The sequence below is a fragment of the Lepus europaeus genome, chromosome 14, assembly GCF_033115175.1.
Source record: "Lepus europaeus isolate LE1 chromosome 14, mLepTim1.pri, whole genome shotgun sequence".
Lineage (NCBI taxonomy): Eukaryota > Metazoa > Chordata > Mammalia > Lagomorpha > Leporidae > Lepus > Lepus europaeus.
The window spans coordinates 24,078,762-24,082,893 of NC_084840.1; positions in this window are offsets into that span (position 1 = coordinate 24,078,762).

Genomic DNA, 4,132 nt, shown 5'->3' on the forward strand with positions numbered 1-4,132 from the left:
AGAGCCTGCGGAGTGAATGAGCTGCAGCATGAATGAGAGGGGGAGCAGCCGAGTCTGCAAACAGCCTGCGTGCCTGGCGCTACAACCTCAGGCGCACCGCCATGGTCAACGGCAAGGGGCTGGGACTGAGTGGCCAGCTGCCAGCAGGAAGGCAAGCTGGTGGGGTGGGGGCAGGGGGCTTCAGGGCTATCAGACCCGTGTCCTCAGGGTGCCTTGACACAGCTGTCCTGGTCCTGAGCTCTGCCGTCCTTCCTCCTGCACTCCCCCAGCCTGGTCCCTGTCTGTCCTCTCCCCTTCCGGGAGCCATACGCAGTGCCTGGCTGGGGTGGGGTTCACGCTCATTGGCCCACACCTGCACGCAGGAGGTGCCTCTTGCTGCAGTGTTAGACTTCAAGGCAGCGTTAGCCTTAAGAACTCCCCGGAAGGTACCCCCACGGAGACCAGCACGTGCCCCGCCTGTGAGGAAGCCAACGCTTCCCTCCAGGGTTGTGACGGGTCCCTGTCTGCCTGCTTGAAAATCCCATATAAAAGTGTTGGCTGTATTCAGGGCAATGCCGTATGAAAAGTACTGTATGGTTCAAGACGCCGGAAGCACAGTGAGATGCTCAGTGACAGGCCAGAGGGAGCCGGGGACAGCCGAGGCAGCAGCCGGTCCCCGTCTTCTGCTGCACGCTCAAGCCTACTCGAATTGTTATTCGTTTCCCTTTCTCCAGTGCTTGCTCTTTAATTGACGTGCCTGTAACGTGGGCCTGCTGCTGGCACTTTAGTGATCCCATAAAAGCTCTCTTGTCCACTGCCTTACACCTGCTGAGAAATGGAACGGGGATCATGACTCCCATTTAACAGGTGAGAAAGCTGAGGCCCCTCTGCACAGGAGGGCCTGTAAGGAGAAGTAGCACAGCCTGCCCTCCCCAAGGACCCCCACGTGTTCATCTCTCAGCCATGCCCAGATGAATCCTCGGGCAATGTTCTTTGTCTCTAGAAGCTGACGATAACCCTTAAGGAGCACGTGGACGCTGGCTGGCCACCGCAGCAGGAGTGACTTGGTTGGACTTAACTGTGGGTTTGCTCCTAGAATTAACTGGCAGCAACAATTGGGAGTCCTTTTCCTTCGATTATTTCATGAACAGGAACTGACCACAGAGCTGACCTCTGGATCCGCAGAGGCCTGGGGGAAGGAGTGGTTGGTCTTTGGGGTTTGTCTGTGGTCGGGAGTCTCCAGGGGCCTGTACAGTCCAGGGGCTGGGCTCTGGCAAGCTGACGAGCCCCTTGGGTTGCAGCCCATGAACTGCGAATGAATTCTGACAGCAGCACAGACCCAGCCCTGAGCCTGTGGCACCGCGAGCTGGAGGCAGGACTCTGAGTGCTGGCAGAAGACTGTTGGAAATTACGTATGTTCCACCAAAAAAATACAGACTCACAGCCTTGGAGGTGGCCCGGTTCACATTTTCCAAAGTACACCCCGAGCAACCCCAGACTCCTGGGCTGTTACTGTGTGATACAGGAGGAGTTTCACTATCCACTAGATTTGGGCAATGCCAGGTTGAAAGGCACCACGCGGTTGTCTTCCACAGCGCTTAGCAGCTCTTGTAGCTAATGTGGATCACCGGTCTCCCAGACGATGGCCAGCATGAGCAGCAAATGCACTTTCCTCACAGGGAGTCTACCAGGGCTCACTCTGGAAGCAAACTTCAGGGATCCCCGATCCAGTCCAGTCTTCTGCTTTCACTAAAGAGAGAGATGGATGCTCAGAGATGTACAGCCATTTGCCCGGGGCTGCCCAGCTCCTTGGCACCAAGCCAAGATTGGAGCCAGAGCCTGGGTTCTTTTACATCTCATTCCAGAGAATGGTGGAGAACCCAACATGGGCCAGAGTCCAGGAGATGGGACCAGGGCAAGGACATTTTCCAGCCCTGGCCCTTTCTTGTCACCTTTGACCCCTTTGGAACCAAGTGGTGTCTATAGTTCCATGATTCCTGTGCCCCAGCCTGGAGGCAGAGAGCACATTGTTGTTAGAGGTGATCTGACTGATGACCTCGCCCCTAAGGCTCACGGGAATGGAAAACTCTGAGAGCAGAGACTGTGAATGTCCCTGTGAGCTGCCTCCTCTAAGGTCAGTTAAAAAAAAAGAAAAAAGGAAAAAAAAAAAAAAAAAAACGAAAAAAAACCAAGCCAGGCTCTGGAAGGGCTGGGGCTGCTCACTCTGCCCCAGAGTGATTCATGCCTCCTTGCCTGGGAGCCCAAGTCAGAGCCCCAGCAAACGTGGGGTGACACCTGCTGTAGGCAGAGCTGAGAGCTGGCAGCTTGTGGCTACTCACGACCCTCTCCTTCCCTGTCTGCGTCTCCTCTGGTTTGTTCAGGCCCCGTGTAGGAGGAGCGTGGTGTGGCATTCCTGCATTGCACAGGCATCGGAACAGGCTGGATGGGAGGCCTCTGCATTCCGGTGTGAAGTTTTCCCAGGACTCTAGCACATCCTAGGAGGAGGGCAACGCTCTGCAGCTCTGAGCCCAGCTGCCCCATTGCATGAGCCCCTCAGAGCAGGGTCCTAACTGGCTGCGACTCAGATAGGGAGCTTTTGGTGGGGAGGCCGTGTGGGGCAGGAGGTCAGCAGACTGGGTCCAGGCAGAGGGTCCAGGCGGCTTGAGGTCATGAGGTGACCTGGCGTGTGGTGGCCGGGAGGAGGTCTCTGCAGAAGCATGTCATCTGCCCGAGAGCCCTCTCTGGAACCAGCGCTGCTCCAGGGGCCAGATGGAGCCTGCAAGGAGAGCGAGCAAGGCTCTGGGGAGGGCGCTGCCTCCTGGGCTCAGAGCCCAAGCATCTCTCACCAGCACCTCATCAACAGCTAGGAAGGCTGCTCTTGCCTCGGACCCCACTGCCAGGCCCGAGGAGTGCACTCCACAGCGGCATTCACCCAGCGCTGCACTGCCTGCCCTGTAGGCAGAGCCCTCCCAGGGGGACGGGAGACCATCCCGACTGCGATCGGGCACTAAGAGGGGCCAGGCGCTGTGCAAGGCCCAAGGGCGACAACAAGATGGACAGATCTCAGTCCTGCTGGAGCTGCTCTCCACTGACCTCCCACTGACGGGGACACTGACCTCCCACGGTGCCTTCAGGTTGACATGAGTGTTACAAAAGAAAGGGTCAGCTCTCTCCCTAGGGAGTAACTTTGGGAGAACGGTGGGCTGACTCTCCTGCAAGGTTGGGCTCTTGGAGCATCCCAGAGAAGCTGTGCTGACCACGAACTGGACCCAGACCCCAACCCTGGGGGCTGCATCTCCTCTCCCTGCAGTAGGGGCAAGGAAACCTGGCCGGTGCCACCTGCTGCCCCTGTGCCACAGGTGGGGCCTCCTGGTGAGGACTTTGGGGAGGGGGCAGCCCCTTTCCTGCTCCCTGGCTCAGGTCTCCTCTCTGACGAATACATCCTCCCACCCTTCAGGATCCATCTTGAGTCCAAGCCGTGAACAAAGCCTGCCTTGGTCAAGTCTCCAGCCAGGCCCCCCTCCCTCACTCACTGGACCCGCAGTGTATGCCAGGCACCAGGGATTCAGAGAGGAGTAAGCCTGCTCCCTGGCCTCTAAGCAGATGTTGTTTATTTATGCACCTACGCTTGGTCTTTCTAACCCGATCGTAAGGACTTCCTTTCAAGGCCAAGTTCACAGTACAGACATGTCTGTATGAATCCAGGGGATACAAATACACTCTTGTTTGGTGGAGGAGTGTCACCTTGGCAACTCCAACATGGTGCCATGAATAAGTCACGGGCTCCACCAGGTGCCCTTTTGGCAGAATGTTCTCGAGGGTCCTGCCCTGTTGAGGAGTGGAGGTCCTGAGCCAGCCACGCTGCCAGCGTCTGCCGTGTCCCCTGAGCTATCCACACGACGTCTCAGAGAAGCCTGCAGCGGCTGCCCGTGGGCTCGGAACCCAGTGGGACTCGTTGAGGGAAAGGCAGGGAGTACGCAGGAGAAGCCGATGAGCACAATGCTGGGGCTTCAGGCTTCTCAGAATTCCTTTCCCTCTGGAAGGGAGGGCCGGGATGACAGCGGTTAAGAGCGGAGGGTGTGCGGTGGGGGGCACGGTGGGGAGCCGGGGTCTTTCCAAGCCGAGGTTGGACCTGCAGCATGCACAGGGCCTG